Source organism: Pteropus vampyrus, unplaced genomic scaffold (assembly GCF_000151845.1).
Source record: "Pteropus vampyrus isolate Shadow unplaced genomic scaffold, Pvam_2.0 Scaffold2, whole genome shotgun sequence".
Classification (NCBI taxonomy): domain Eukaryota; kingdom Metazoa; phylum Chordata; class Mammalia; order Chiroptera; family Pteropodidae; genus Pteropus; species Pteropus vampyrus.
The window spans coordinates 17,135,096-17,150,942 of record NW_011888783.1 but is presented as its reverse complement, the minus strand read 5'-3'; the positions used below and the strand labels follow the sequence as shown (position 1 = coordinate 17,150,942).

Sequence of the window (15,847 nt, the reverse complement as noted above, 5' to 3'; positions counted from 1 at the left end):
TGTACAGTTCTGAATGGTTGGAAATAAACTGAGAGACTATTAATACTTCACGACCCCTGAAATTTATATGAAATTCAAATTTCAATGTCCATAAGCAAAGTTTTATTGGAACACAGCTACACTCACTTTGGTTACTTATTGTCTATGGCTATTTTTACGCTACAGTGGCAGGGCTGAATAGTTGCAACCAGCAGAGACTCTGTGGCCCACAGAATTTAAAGTATTTAAATTTAAAGTATTTAGGTGGATCTTGGAAGAAAAGTTTGCCATCCTCTTACAGATGAAAGAAGTTAAGCGATTGACAGAGAAACCACTGGAGAGAAAAGAAATTGTCTTTGGGAAAGAGTTCATAATGTTTGGTTTCTTGTTCTTCAGTTAGAAGCATAGCTTGGAGGGAGGTCCCCAGTTGATTAGCTTATTTGAGGACCACTGGTGATCTCAGGCCAAAGCAGAAAATGACGTTAACACGGTTTGGATGTGTAAAAATGGTTGCCATCTTTCAAAACAGCTGAGAAATTTTTAAAAATTATTAATGTTTCACTTAAAAAGTGCCTCACACAGTGTTCTTGCATCTGACTTAATCCCCACATAAATGTCAAGTTAGCTATTTTGATGTGATTAGATGTGAGCAAAAGAAATCAAGGAACAAATCTGTTAAAAACCAAAATACTTTGTAGTAGACATGGTGAGAGAGGATGACTCAAATATCAAAGAAGCATCAGACACGGGTCCACCCTTGAGGAATAGAGAAGATCAAAGAAGCATGCAGAGCGGGAGGAAGGCTGGGGAAGGCTGGTGTCTACCCAGGCAGGTCCCATGACGTTATGCTGGCAAATTCTCAGGATTCAGGGCTGGTCTTGCACTCCCTGAATCCTGACTTGTCAGCACATTGTTCAGGTACAGATACACAGGCATTAAACTCTCAAAGACTGTAAAAACCAGAAAGATAGTTCATGAATTTGAAAATAATATTAGAGAAGTGGACACTCACATTCTTTGGCTACTGTATTCCTTCTCTAGGGAAGCTATACGGGAAACCCAATTATTACAAGAAGTTCATGTTGTGCATTTACAATGAGAAGCAAAGCTGCCAGGAGATCAGAACACTTACAACTTCTGGCCAGCTTTTTCTCTTCCTAGAATGACAGAGCCCAGGAATTGAATGATAATCAGAAGTTAGTTCTGAGAATCCTTCAGGACAGCTTGGCTTTCATCTTTTCCAATTAGATGACCATTACATGTATTCCCATAGCACACTCTGCCCAACACTGCAAAAACACAAGTCAGACTGCACTGCAATTGCTGATGTACTTTTTGCATCACTTGATGTCAGTCTTTATATTTTATTCATCATTTTATTTCCAGCTTCAAAATGCAGTGCCCTGATTGTAGAAGGTGCTTATGGGATCAGGGTGAGATGGTCATCCTTAAGGATGGAGTGGCATCTGTAACCTTGTAGGCAAATCCTTTCACTTGTCCTTTGGTCTTGGAAAAGGCCTGAATGGGCACCATCAACATCTGCCTCTGCTGTCCTTCTGTGTTTCCTTGGCCGTGGTGAATATTTTTTTTAAAATGACATTGCGTAGCTCTGTTCTATTATTAAAAATACTTATTTTACAGAAAATTTCAAAATGTATAAAAAGAAGAGAGAACAGTATGATAATTCTGTTGTACTTCTCCCCACTCCCTCCAACAATTATCAACTCACAGCCAGTCTTGTTTTATTTATATTCCATTCACCCCCTGCTGCTTCCAGGATTATTTTGACACAAATCACAGACATAGTATTATTTTATCTGTAAATATTTCATTACATATCTCTAAAAGATAAGGATTCTTTATAAAGATAACAATAGCACTTTCACCCATTAAAAATTTGACGTTAGTTTCCTAATATAACCAAATATCCAATCAGTGTTCAAATTTCTCCATTTAGCTCATAACTTTCTTTTTTGCAGTTCGGATTAGGATCCAAATAAGATACATCTTCGTCTTTTTTAATCTCTGCATTTTCCTTCTCTCTCATTTTCTTCCCTGTAACAAGTTTGTTGAAGAAACAGGCATTTTTTACATAGCCTGAATTTAATGATACCCCGTGGTGTCTTTTAGTATGTCCCTTTGTTTTCCATATTTCCTATAAATTGTTATTTGGATTTAGGGCTTGATCAGATTTAGATATGACTTTTCGTAACAATATTTCACAGAAGTGTTATATACTTCCATCATGAGGCATGTATGTCAAGCGATCTCTTTTTGTGATATTAGCAATATTTTTAAAGTTTAATGCTAGGCAACTATCTTATCTGCAGCTTCTTGGGGGACATCTCATTGCAGCACAGAACACATGGGAGCACATAGCATATAAATGTACAGCAATTAGAAGACAACCCTGTAATCAGGGTTAAATTCTGTGGTGCTGACTCTACTTGCCCTAGGATTTTAGGAAAGTTTCAGCCATAGCCGGACTCCCTCAGATGGGAGACCTGTGGGGGATGGTGTGCCCATGGTGTAAATGGGCCTGCAAGAAGGATGCCTGGCCTACCACACCCTTGGCCCTGCAGCCTGGTCTCCTGAACACAGCCTCGGAACCTGAAAGAGTCTTCAGAGGAAGGGTAGTGCTCTGCAAAGCAGATTCTGCCTCCTTGTTTTAATTTGGATTCCCCCAAATGGACCTCTCGCTCCTCCCATGAGGGTGAGACTGGCAGATCCCTTTCAGTTCCAATCTTCTATGAATGTATAAGATTTCATAGCCCTTCCATAGTAGCTGCTTATTCTCCTGGACCACTGTCTCAAACCCAGGTAAGCTAGTTTTTCCTTTGTCAGATTTAAATCCATCTTCATGTATCTTGGACAGTGGCAGTGAAGAGTCAGCTTTCCAGATAAGGGAGAGGGAGAGAGAGAGGGAAGACTACCTTGGGTGTACTGAGAGGCTGAAGAAAAAGAGGACAGAAATAACTGGGTGGAGAGGATGACAGAGAAAGACTCAGCCAAATGTATGAAAGCAAACAATCTGACTGGTTGGAGTGGAGGCACCTGGGTACAGTGTATACTCAGCTGTATCCATGTGCATCCACGTGCTTCCCCTGCAGAAAAAGGAAAACAAAGCGCTGTTACTGCCTTCTTTTCTCTTCACACATGCTCTTTCTCGGAGCTCTCATCCATTTCCTGTGTTTAATTATACAGATTACTTAAACTCTGTATCCTTGGTTTATCTTCCAAACCAGATGCATTTTTGTCTCTCTGTCGGATTTTCCCACATCAATGTCCCATTAATATTTTGGGGCAGACATTGTTTTCCTTCACCTACTTCTCTTATAGGGAGGCTGGAAAAACAAAATACTTATCCTCCTAGTCTCTCTTGGGACTGGGTGTCCATGTGGCACAATCCTGGCCGATGAGGTGTAGCAGAAGTCTACTAGAGGCTTCCAAAAAAGTTGTTTCTTTACTGATAAAAGATACATGTATTTGATATCTGCTTCTTCTCTCCTTTTTGCCTGCAATTACTACTTGAAGCTTGGCTTATGGAAACCGTATTGTAATCCCAGAAGGAAGGGCCGGGAGAAACAGACTCAAATTTTGACTTCGTTCAGCTGCTGAATTTAGATCAATAGTTGCTTACCTTCAGATTTTTTGTTTTGTCATGAAAAAACAGACCTTACTTCTGGAAACCACTCTTTGTTAGGGTTTCTATCTGTTGTCAAAACTGTTCCTAACTTAACAAGTTGATATTCAATTTGTCTAAAACTGATTTTATCTTTCTTCTCTCCACTGGGTTCTTCTCCTTACTTTCTTATATTATTAATGACACTTCTAGTCTCATACTCAAAACTTTGATATTACCTGTGTCTTCTCTGTCTATCTCCCTTTTGATACCTAACCAGTCACCATTCTTCTCTTGGCCTTTATAGTTTACTTCTTCATTTCAGGGCCTTATCATCTGGATCCGAATCTTCTCATTGTTTCCTGCTTCCAATCTGTAAGACAATGTTTTCAAATTGGCTTTGTTTTAGGGTTAGCCAGACCTGGGTCCAAACTCTGTCACCTATACCTTTTCACCATGCGATCTTGGCAAAGTTATTAAATTTTCTGAATCTCTATTTCCAAATTGTCATATTAGGCTCCAAGGACCTACTTTAATAGCTGTATTTGTGGGCAAATGCAAATATATGGTCTTTGCTAAGTGGAGAGCATAGTGTAGGGGTTAAGAGTTTGGGAGCAAGACCATATTGGTTCAAATTTCAGTTTTGATTTTTATTAATGGCGTAACTTTAGGAAAGTTATTTAGTTCTCGTAGTTGTTTTGTAGATTCCTCAGGATTTTCTATGTAGACAGTCTTGTCTGTGAATACTGGAAGTTTTATTCTTTTGGATTGTTGTGTCTTTTATTATTTATTTTTATTGCTTTGTTGCTTTGTTGCATTTCTAAGATAAAGTTGAACAGAAAGAGTGAGAATGGACTTCCTTGTATCAGGAAACATTTTTTCCTCTGTTTTTTCTTTCCTTTATTTTGAAAAAAGCTGTGTAATGTCGATGTTATTTTTAAAAAGTGTTTTATAGTTATGATCTGGCCAGGAGTTTTCTGATGTCAAATTCAATCTCTTTGAGAGAGGACTACTCAGATTTTCTATTTCTTCTTGTGTCAGTTTTGATAAGTTATCTTATGGAGTTTTATTCATTTCATCTAAGTTATTAAGTTTGTTGGCATAAAATTTTTCATAGTATTCCTTATTAATCTTTTAATGTCTAGGATATGTAGTGATATTCTCCTTCATACCTCATATTAGTAATTTGTGTCTGCTCTCTGTTTTCTTGATCAGTCTTTCTAAGAGCTTCTCAATTTTGTTAATCTTTGAAAAGAACAAACTTTTAGTTGATTTTCTTTATTGTTTGAGAAATTCATTGATTTCTGTGCCCTTTCCCCCCTTTATTCTATTAACTTTGGCTTTAACTTGCTCTTCTTTTTATGGCTTCTTAAAATGGATATTTAGATAAGTAATTAAAAATTTTTTCTCTTTTCAAATATGAGCATTGATGCTATAATTTCTCATAATCAGCAAAAAAAGGAGTCACACTTATTTTAGTATTCAATGTTTGCAAACGAAAACTTTTTTTGACGGAGAAGAACAATTAATCAGGCGGATACTGGGACCTATTGACATCCTCAACCTCATGAAGAAGATGCTGTGCAATGTGATGAACAACATCCCAACAGTGAATTCAGCAATGGGTTTCACAGGATTCTCAATATGTCTCGATAGCATAATGCCAAAAGGAGATTAAAGGAGAGTATTTTTTCTAGGGGTCCAATCAAATAGACAGCTTTCTGATGGTCTGATTTAATCCCAGGATATATTTTAGGATATTTTCAAATTGGATGGATTACTTCTCTTTCAAGAAATACTTCATAAACATTGTTTTCCACATCTGAGCTATTAATAATTATTAAAATTGGGCAACAATGACTTTGAAGTAATATTTCCCAGTAGATACGTGGAGTGCTGCTATTCCGTGTTGTTGGTTAGATGAAGAGTAATATGACTTTAGACACTGTCAAACTGAGGGAAAATTACATCCACGTTTGATAGCCAAACAAAGATCTATGTCTTAATGGTGATCCAGCCTTTCTTGTGAGGTTGTAGGGGCAAGGGTTTCTTCTGAAGGAGGAATGTGGTGCCACTCTAATACTCTAATAAATTGTGGTCAAGAGTCCACAGGTTATGCCCCAGAGCATGGACCCTATAATTGTTACCATGGAAACCAAGGAACTTGTGTCAATTGCACGGAACCTTAAAATGCTTAGCTTTGAGTAACATAATTTTCTGAAAACACTTTCATAGAATAAAATTGTAAAATGTAACCATATCAAATAGGATGACTTGACCTATAGGATTATTACCTATAATTGACCAAAAGTTCAAGAACCTCTCTTTTATTTAAATAAATGAGGAGTGCTTGATTCAGCAGCACTTACACTAAAATTGGAATGTTACAGAGAAGATTAACATAGCTCCTGCACAAGGATGACTTGCAAATTCATGAGGTGTTCTATATTTTTAAATATGTGCGGGGGCAGATTAAGTGCCCATCTGGGCACTAAATTTATTGGGGTGATCACTTTGTGAGTTAAATATATCTCTAATCATTACACTGTACACCTGAAACTAATATAATATTGTATGCCAATTATAATTGAAAAAAATATTCTTAAAAATAAATAAATGGGGAAATAATTTTTAAAGGCCCTTAGAAAAAGCTTAATTTTTAGAGATGTTGAAAACAAATAGAAAAGATCTTTGACGGTAAGCAGAAATTACTTGGAACTTAAAATTTTGAGTCTTGATTTTGTATATGAAATTTCAATTCTGTTTAAACTCCATATGAAGGCATAAATGCCTTGCCTGGTGTTCAGGTTCTGCAGCTTTATTCTTCTAGTCATTGATTGGTTATTTGTTGAACGTGCTGCAGAAAAAGTTGAGTTCTTGAATGTTACACGTTTTCTTTATCAACTCTTTAAACAAACTTTTGGGATATAAGAAAGTTCTTTCTTCAGTGTCTCTTGCCACTCCGTTTGTCACTCTTCTGTCTCCTTCTCCCTGCCTCATGCTCTTTTCCTCCTTCCTCAACCCAAATGTGCTGTAGAAAAAGGATCATACATTAGTCATCTACTTTCCTTTGGCTCATTCATTTATTCATTCATTTATTCATTTAGAGATTTTACTCTCTGTTTTCCATGTGCCAGAAACTTTTGGTAGGGATTGGCTAGTGAGAAGAATTGACAAGGCCCCTAACCTCATGAATTTAAATATTAGTTGGGAAGACATAAATTATTTCAGTCAGTCCTTCATAAAACTATTGAGTAACTACTGTGGGCTAGGTACTGTTCCAGGTGGTAAGGAATACAGTAGTGAACAAAACAGGAAAGGTCAGGTTGTAGTAAAATCAATGAGGCCAAAGATAGGAAGATACGGAGTGATGGAGAAGGGGGACAGACAAATCTATACTACAGCGTCAGAGAGTGATAAGACCAACAAAGGGAAAAAAGGCAGAGAAAAGGAGAAGAAACCGAGTAGCGGTCTTATTTTAGAGGGTACTTGCAGGTCCTTCTGCGGAAGTAACGTGATCAAAGACCTTGAATAAACTGAGAAGCCCCATAGTGTGAATTTAAATCAGTGTTATTCACACTTTACTAACTAAGCAGATGAGATATTTTAGTGAACATAGGTGGGGCTAGTACCTGGTGTGAGGATACAGGCTGAATAAATATGGTACCACACTTTTGTTTGGTTACTAGGCCTCATTTGGAGAAAATGCCTACAGTATATTATTGCTTTTGTTAATGAAATAGACAAAGGTAATTTCAAAAAACAGTTGAAAGGAATAAATTTTGAAATTTCGGTTTATCCTTTAAATATTATTATTTAAATATATTTAAAATACTGTTCACTTCAGTTTTTCTTTATTGTAATTTTTGAGGAAAAGGAAAGCTACCCCTAGAGAGCTGATAAATGTCATACAGATCAGGAAAAGTACTATTATTTAAATGAGGTTCTAAAGATATACTTGCTTTTGGGTGTGGGTGCTGATAGCTGACTGATGGTGGTACCAACATCCCCATTCTACTAATGGACTTTTGGGTTTCGTGTTCAGCCAGTTTAGTTTTATCGGCAATGAATTTATCTGGCTCCCCTGTGGGATTAGTGTTCTCTAAGACAGTCCCCTCAGACAAATGTACCACAGCAAGAAAATGGTCCAGGATACTTAGAAACTCCAATAATTTCTCATTTTAAGGATTTTTTCATTATTTTAAAGAATTTTTCCATCATTATTTCACCATTTGCCTTTCGATCATGTTTTTGTATTGAATTCCTATATTCTCCTTATCAACTAATTAAATGATATGGCAATATGTTTATAAATTTTTTCATGTCAGAAATTGAAGACCGTTTGAGCACAGTAAATCCCTGGTGATGTTAAGGTGCCACGCATGCAGCAGACTCATTGCAAATATTCCCTGGTGGTATTTAAAGGTCTGATTTGTAGAGTTAGGACTATTCTAGTCAGTAACCAGGTTTTACATTTTATTTACTGAAAATAATTTAAATACTTAGACTAGGAGTCCCTGTTTAATTATCCAGATCATCAGAACATAAATAGGGGAGTCCTTTATTGATACAAAAAGGTGCAATTACAGAAAATACCAACGGGACCGTATAATAAAGCAGCTTCATCTAGACGGCAGATCTCCAAAGCAGGGCTGAACTTGGATGCCAGCTGTCTGAATGGGAATGCAATTTTATCGTGCTCTTTCATCTCCTTGTGCTGTAACTGTACATTATCAGTTTGTGACTGCACCTTATCTTTTCCTCCATTGAATTTTACATTATTTCTGTTACTTTACTTCCTATCTTTTCAGCACTTCTCTGGATATTTATCTGAACTATTTTAGAGGTTCATTTTAGAATTCAACATTTAACAGATTATGGATATCAAAGTAAAGCTCATTAAAAAAAAAAACCTTTGTATTTAGATAATTAATTTTTTTGGTCTCTATCATTAGAAGTCCTAACCCTAACTATCTAAATTGCCCAAATGAGCAAGAAAACTGCTCCTCAGAGGAGCTTACAGAAATCAAAAGTGAACACGACTTAAGCCTGGTATTTATTGTTTTGGATTATCTGAAAGAGAATCATAAAGTAGTCAATTGCAAAATTGAAATAACTTTAAAATATGTATATTTTATTTACAACATTTAGAGAAAGAATATACGTATTAGAGAGAACAGAGAGTGGATGGTAATAAAATAAACAGTAAGATGGAATGATTTGAAAAATGCTGGAAAACTATCTAAAAGGGGAATTTTCTTCTTTCCATTTTAGTTGAGCTAACTTTGACTTATTAATTTTTCTTTTATGTATCACCTACTATTGATTTTTATCTACCAGTAGAGAATTTTGCAGGCAAGTTCTGCCATGTAAGAATGCCTCCACAAATAGAATAGCATTTGAATCTATTTCTTTTGTATCTAGATAAGCAGCACAGGCATAAAATTGATTTTATGTGCTGAAATCTACTTATTGCTATAATTACATAGCAGAAACTTTATTGATGGAAGTTATCTCATAGAATTTATTTTGAGGGAATTAAAAAAAGATTTTTAAAAATAAAAAATGAGTAATGAAGGAAATTATAGAGGGAAAAGAAAACATTTTTTAAAAATGCTCATTCATGTTTAGATGCTAAAACAGTTCTGGGAGACAGGGAGACAGCACGACTCTTTGACGTGACACATGATGTAGTTGCTGCTGCCACATCCCTTCCTTTTCCCTTGGTTTGTGAGAGCTGTTGCTGGCTTGCAGCTGAGAGCTGACAATATTCACACACCCTCTGCTTCTTTCTAAGAGGGTTACAAGTTGACATGTATTGACAGGTCCTTCTCCTTCCCAGAAGGAAATGACAGGAGCTTATGAAAGGTAATGGACTATGATTTAAACTTCATTTTAACTGGGGCAAAACCAAAGAATTTCTGGCTTATAATTATTATAGTCCTACAAACCCTATACTGGGAAGAAATCATCTTAAAATTTTAGTATGTTATGGATATTATGGATATCAAAGTGAAGCTCATTAAAGTAAAGCTCATTACAGTATTTTTTCTATGAGTGTTTTTTCTTGTTTGAGCTCTTGTTTTAAGACTTCATGCCTCTTAAAATTAGCATTATAGGATGATCATTTTTCTAGGTTATTAAAAATCCTTTGTAAATATAACTTTTATTGGCTGAAATCATATAGCTCATATGGCTTTTTTCTTGGTAGTCAATTAAGACAGTTAAAAATGATTATTGCCATTATCAATACTGCTATAACTTTTCATATTAAGTTTTCCCTGTTTTATCATAAGATTACTTCCTTATAATAGAGATAGCTATAGAACTAAAATTAGTTAATGTGTGTAAAGAGAGTTAAAATTTGGACATCTTCAAATAAGTTTTCATCAAGACAGTAAGATGGCTGCTATTATTTATATTTTACAAATAAGGAAACTGAAGTTTGAAAAAGTTAAATTTTTTGTCCAGGATCACACAGCTGGTAAGTGCCAGGAACCAAATGGGATGAAACCCATTCCTTTTTTACTGTAACAGTGTTTCGAGTATGTTCCTTGGAATATTAATAGATAGTGCAAGGAAAAAAAAGTCTCATGATAAGCAATTTGAAAAATGTCAAGCTAAAATTAAGTAAGATCTTTTCAAATGTTTTCGGAGCCCCGGACACCACCATAAAGATGATCCGTGGCTGTAAAACCCTGGAGAACTATGTGCTCCAGCCCCCTCCTGCAGCCCTCTGCTCTCTCACTGCATGCCGCCTCACCTCCTTGTGTGCTGTTTGGATGCTCAAGTGCCCCAGGATTGCCAGCATGACTATCTCTTCTAACTCTTTACCCTAACACTGCTCCTCCTAATCTGAGCTTCCAGATGCCGTGTAAGGAACCATTGTCAACCTATTTGCCTTGGCCAGATATTCCCAGTTGATTGTGTCTAGTCTCCCTCTCTGTTCAGTCTCTTTGGGTTACCATTTTTTCCCTGAGCCCTGTCTTGTACCTCTCTCAGAAGCCAATCTCTTAAATAGGACAAGTAGGACAGATACCTTGGCCCATACCTGAAGCTGGACACAGAATGGTAGGGCACTGCTTTATACTTCTCTATCTTGCATCCGTTTCTTCAGAGGCTAATTTGAGCCAACGTGCTAAACCTTGCAGAAATGTTTGTAGTTTATTTTAGAATTCCTAGAGATGTCACAGCCTTAACCCAAAGGAAATAAGGATGAAATTCACACAATAAGAATATCTGCCTGGTGGCTCTTTTTCTAGTCACATGGATAGATGTGTGCCTTCTAAACAAACCCTAATCCTACCATACCTACCCAGGACATACCATTTCCCAAGCATCTAGGCAAATTGAAGATTTTTTGTACATGGTTTCTAAATTTAAGAACCTCAGATTACCCAGAATGCTGAAAACCTGATGAAATCTTAGTTGATCAGGCTGCACTGTTTTAGAACACAAGATTAATTTCTTGATAAACAACAGTAAGCAAATGGCTGAAAGCCAAACAGTAGAGTTATTTACGATGAGTCTTTAATTATCCAGATCATAGAGAAGTTAAATTCATACAAATTTATCCCAATTATTCTTCAAACCTTGGCATAATTTAATAATTCTTGTGGCAATGGTATTTATAAGTGATATTTAATATGACTACTTTTCTAAAGCATACTGAATATCCTTCTTTTTACTTGATGATTGAGGCTCAGTGTGCTGAATTAGCATCCTGTGTTATAATATGGTAATTCTGAAGTATGTGGATGATCTGTTTCAACGCCAAATGCCCCCAGTGTTGCCTTTTTTTTTTTTTTAAGTTTTGCTTATTTTTATTTTATTTGCCTGACTCTATTGCCCAGAAGCTGTTGCTTCTTGCTTGCTGCCTCTAGGTGTCTGTCCCATCTCCCTCTCTTGCACAAACATATCTGCTTCTAATTCTTTGGACTTAGAATTCAGGTTAGCTAGGTTTATTGGAGCTGTATATGTAATATAAGTGCATGCAGTTTGCCCCTGAGGATTGCTCTTTTGAGTAAAGTGTGTGGATTTCAGAGTTCTAGTATTTTAAGGCTTTCATTTTGGTTATATAATGCCTTTTAAACTTACTTGCTATATGAACTCACATATATGATTTTTTTCTTAATAACTGAGATTCCCAGATAAATATCCTCTGAATAGTTGAGACATTACTGTAATGAGATTAATTTATTTTTTCAACAAAAATTTACTGAATGCTTAGGAAACACCTGGTGATTAGGATTCTTCACTGAACAGAACAAGATTCCTGCTCTTCTAGAATTTACATCCTAACAGAGAAAATAGATAAAAGACAATAGGCATAATAAATAATTTACATGTTACAGTTGAAAGTAATATATATTGTAGAAAAAGAAAAACTCAACCAAAACAAGTAGAGCCCAGTAAGAGATTAGGAGTGCTAGTGGGGGTGGTAAAGATTGTAATATTAAATAAGTTGGTCAGAATATCGTTCAGTGGGAAAGTGTGATTTAAGCAAAGAGACAAGGGAGTGAACCAAGCATATATTTAGGATAAGGAGATCCTGGCAATAGGAACAGCCAGTGCAAAAGCTCTGGAGTTGGTGTATGTATGGATTGCTCAAGGTACAGTAAGGAGGCTATTGTGGCTAGAGTGAAGTGACCAAGGGGAAGATTAGAAGAGGAAGTCAGGCAGAGAATGAGGGCAGATCATGTAGGACTTGACAGCTATTAGAAAGGCCTTGGTTTTTACTCTGAGTAAAACAGGGAGCCACTGTAGGGTTTTGAGGAGAAAATGGCATAACCTGACTTGTTCTTAAAAGATCACTATGATAGCAATGTCGAGAAGATGCTGTGGTGAACAGGAAAATGATGGAAAAAGAGAGAACTATTAGGAAGCTATTGCAGTGAACCAAGTGAAAGGTGATGGTGGTTCAGATCAGAGTGGCAGCAGTGGAGATGGCGAGAAGAAGGAGAGTACATTTCGGAGGTAGAACCCGTTGGACTTACTTGTGAATTGAATGTGGGAGTGTGTGAGAATGAGGAGTCAAGGATAATTCTAAGGTTTTTGGGCCTGGGCCATTGGAAAGATTACGAACCCATTTATTATGATGGGGAAGGCTAGAGATAGAGATAGGACAGGTTTGAAGGGAATGAGTTTCATCTTGGACGTGCTGAGTTTGAGATGTCTGTTAGATGTTCAGTCGGAGATGGTGAATAGGGAACTGGGTATGTAACTCTGAAGTTTGGAAGAACAGACTGAGCTGAAGGTATAAATTTGGGAATTATTAATACATAGATAATATTTAAACCCATGAGGTTGGAGAACATCACGGAAGTAAGTGTTAAAGGGGACAAGGATTAAGCCCTGCCATCCTCCAATAAGAGCTCAGGGGGAGGGTGTAACTAGCAGAAGAAGCTGTGTAGCAGTGACCAATGACATAAGAGGAAAACAAGGGAATGTAGAATGTGTCTAGAAGGCAAGTGAAGATGTTTCTAAGTATCCAGGTAGATAATATCATGTTAACAAAACATTAGAAAAAAGAGCACAATCTGGGTTTGCATTTGAAGTGTTATATCTTACAAATGACATGGATAATAGGTCTATTTTCCGGCCTGGTTGGAAATGGGTGGGTCGCAGACTCTGCCAGGTCTTGGAATGTTATGAAGAAGATGGCAGGAATGAAAACAAAAATAAAATATCTCACACAAAATGTGTGGGGCAAATGCATAGCCTGTGGCTTAAACTGGAATGAGATCATCCACCTAAAATGTGGGTAAATGGGAAAGTCCAGGTACAGAAAGATGAAAAATATAGAGGTGCAGAGGACAAGAGGAGGGATATTATGAATACAATTATGAAAACGTAGGGTGTTATTTCTTCATAACTGATGGAGAAAAGAATGGAGGCCACATCGCCGTGATAAATACTGAACAGCAAGGAAGCAAACTATCGCAGCTGAGGCATGCAGGCTGCTGTGAAACTCAGAAGTGATATTATCAATAAAGCCAGAGTTGGCAAGTGATTAACAAATAAACAACATATGGCTCATTGGTTGCCATGTCCCTGAAAACGTCTCTCAGGAAATAGTATGCCTCTGTACATGATTTTCTGGTTGGTGCACATTTGCTTTTGATACATATGGCAGTTGTGAAATTGTAACTACCCAGTTTACCTAAGAAAAAATGCTGCTAAAAAGATAACTACAGACTTCCGGTTCTGAACAAATGGATTTAATTCTCCCGATTTCTCCCACTAAATACATATGGCCCTCTGTTGTTCTCTCCCCTTCTCCTGCTTCTGTTTACTTCTTTCATGGGAAAATCTGATCTCCCAAACTTAGGACCCCCTGTGTGTTCCTGCAGCCTGACCTGGTCCTTCACGGCACATGTGAAAATATTAAACACTTCTCTACCTACTCGTTCAGTGCCTGTGTCCTAGGTAACTTCTATAATGGCATGCTCTCTGTTCCCTTCTCAGGAACGAGCCCCAGCATCATAGTCACACATAGTACATTGCTTGATGTAAGGGTAACAGATTAATATGCATCGAACAAAAATTTCATAAAGTATCCTTTAAAAAATTATTGTTTCTGTGCGAGAGTCATATATTTCAATACATTTGATTATTATCTCGTCCAGATGATGAATTTCCTGCTGTTGAGAAGCCCCCATTTATCCAGAGATACATCAATGGTGAATTGATTATTTTGACTCAGTGATATATACATTAGGAAAAAGTGACCCATAAATTTCTATGGCTAGATAATACAAGCAGATTTTTTGAAGGACTTTGTTATACATAATTAATGTTGACTTTTGAACTTTTATGTAAGAAAAATATTGACTAGTTTGTCCTTTTAAAAAATCCCTTATTTGTTGGTATATGTTATAAAATTTGAAATGTATATGTATTCATATTCCCTTTTTTTGGTAGTTTTGGTCATGCTAAGAAAGAAGTTGTATACAAATTAATAGAAATACTACTCAACTTATAAAAAAGTAATACAAACTTCTATTTTGATTCAAGTATTTCTTGTTCACCAGTAAATACACTTTATACATCTTATATACTTCCTACACAAAGTGGATGCCAAGTAAAATTTTATTTGATAGTTGAATAAACATGGTACCTGCAGAAGTACCATCCAGAGATCCTGTACTTCTACACAGGTTGGTGAACTCCTACTTTTATTTTGTTTGGATTTTAAATGGATATTCAGATGAGATGGGTGTGACAAGATGTGGGTGGATGACACGATCTCTTCTGCCCAATAAAAGAGCAGCAGTGAGTCCAGATCCTGTCGGATACAGCTGGGCATCTTCAGATGCCTGTGAAAAGGACCTTAATTTAGAGCATCCGTGGCTAAACTCTGGAAAGCATCGACCTACACTGCCTTTTTGTGGGGACACTTTTGGGGAGCCAAACTCTATGACATGTGGACATAGCATCGTCTAAGGTGACTTCTCCTTGGTCATGGAGACTGAGAAAAGGCTTGTCTGTCCAGAGTGCTTTCAGTTTTGTGGAAGAAGCAAATCCATGAAAACCTGGCACTGGGCAATTGGATCAGCTTTACAAAAGAGTTAGAGCCAGCACTGAATGTGAACCTGTGAATTTGGCCTGGAATAGTGAATTTCTGTGTGACCATGAATTAGTTTCCTATAGCTGCTGTAACAAATTGCCACGAATAGGGTGGCTTAAAACAACAGAAATTTATTGTTTCACAATTCTGAAGATTTAGTAGTCAAAAAGCAAGGTGTCAGCAGGGCCATGCTTCCTTTAAAGGCCCGAGGGGAAGATTTTTTCTTGCTTTTCTCTAGCTCCTGGGGGTTGCTGGCAGCCCTTGGCATTCCTTGGCATTCCTTGGCTTGCTGCATCACTCTGAGTCTCTCTGCCTCCTTCATACCATGCATGACCTTCTTTCTTCGGTGTCTCTTTCTATTGTCTTCTCCTCTTATAAGGACACGGATCGTGTTGGATTTAGAGCCCATTGTAGTCCAGTATGACCTCATCTTAATTACATCTGCAAAAACACAGTTTCTAAATAAGGTCACATTCTGAGTTCCGGGGGACATGAATTTTTGAGAGATACTATTCAACCCCGTACAGACAGTACTAGAAAAGCTCAGAAAAGAATTGACCTATTCCATTTACGTGAACTATTTTGAAGACCGCTGTTTAATATTGTGTAAATCCAACTTCTGCTTCACTTGTCTCAGGAGAGAGAGAATCAGGATGGTCTTTTTGTTCTATGTGTAT

The 15,847-nt window shown here is 37.0% G+C and overlaps 1 protein-coding gene and 1 non-coding gene across 2 annotated transcripts in view; both read left to right on the top strand.

Moving 5' to 3' along the window:
• The window catches only part of RAPGEF4 (Rap guanine nucleotide exchange factor 4), a 279,699-nt gene that overhangs the window by 8,360 nt on the left and 255,492 nt on the right, over positions 1-15,847 (top strand). The window lies entirely within an intron of this gene.
• On the top strand, positions 5,948-6,054 carry LOC111739858. The gene has a single exon (XR_002780393.1). It is a non-coding gene; the product is annotated as a U6 spliceosomal RNA (small nuclear RNA).